Consider the following 942-nt stretch of genomic DNA (forward strand, 5'->3'; position numbering starts at 1 on the left):
GGTGTTTACAGTTAACTCTGATATAGATCAGAGAAAAAAATACATCTTGTCACTTTTGGTGCTGGCTTAAGTCCAATTAAATATTCATATTAGTTTTAATATTAATGCATCTAATGAGTAGATGATCTTTGACAGGGGATACTAAACCTTCATAATTTTATCTTATGAGTTTGGTTTCCTTTGTCATTTCATCATTTAGATCTCTTCATCACACAAAAAACTATGTCTTGGAAACAGTATTAGTAATTTCTGGTATTTGTTACGGTGTAAGAACATTGCATCTCAATCAGCCCATGTCGTCATGGAGATAATGAAGTCTATTCATACATTACAAGTCATTCTTTCTTCTTTTTTTTATCTTCAAGGCCAATGCATTTTAAATAAATCATAATGTGTCAAATACCATAATAACACTGAAGGGTTCCTGTTGCCAAGATTGTTCATTTCAAGCAAGCAAACCCTTGAAGGTAATAATGTTCATTTTTAAGTATGGTACTATTCCTTGTCTACCTTTCACGTGAAACTTTGCTGCCAGTACAATTCAAATCATGGATTTTCTAGCACCAAACATCTAACAGAAGTTTTATCACTTCCTTGAAGATTATTTTCATACTTTGGCCTTCATGAAACCCTTAGAAAAAATAAATATTATTAAATCTAATTCATATCAAAGATATGGAAAAGGAAATCCAGAGCTTTGTTATTTTGGCATAGTAGTAAATTCTAATTATCGTACTTTTGATACACTCATTTAGAAGAGAAACAGGTAATTAATGACAGCTGTATGATAACATTAATAAATGGATCAATAACAGAGGTAGACATTTTGGAAGAGCAAGATAGATAAGCAGAGAATAATTAATAGTTAAATATCAAATATCACCAAGCTGTAAAACTTGTAAGGGACTGAAATCTAACTTATTTGTATTAAGTTATATGGTA

General features: G+C 30.5%; 1 protein-coding gene across 3 annotated transcripts in view; it reads left to right on the forward strand.

Annotated features, from left to right (window-relative positions):
• The window catches only part of LOC119593036 (potassium voltage-gated channel subfamily KQT member 1-like), a gene marked incomplete in the record, with an annotated part of 139,545 nt that extends 138,609 nt beyond the window's left edge, over nt 1–936 (forward strand). For all 3 annotated transcript variants that reach the window (XM_037941933.1, XM_037941932.1, XM_037941934.1), the window contains 1 exon segment: nt 1–936.
• Nucleotides 937–942: the final 6 nt, after the last annotated feature.

The sequence above is a fragment of the Penaeus monodon genome, chromosome 31 (assembly GCF_015228065.2).
Source record: "Penaeus monodon isolate SGIC_2016 chromosome 31, NSTDA_Pmon_1, whole genome shotgun sequence".
Taxonomy (NCBI): domain Eukaryota; kingdom Metazoa; phylum Arthropoda; class Malacostraca; order Decapoda; family Penaeidae; genus Penaeus; species Penaeus monodon.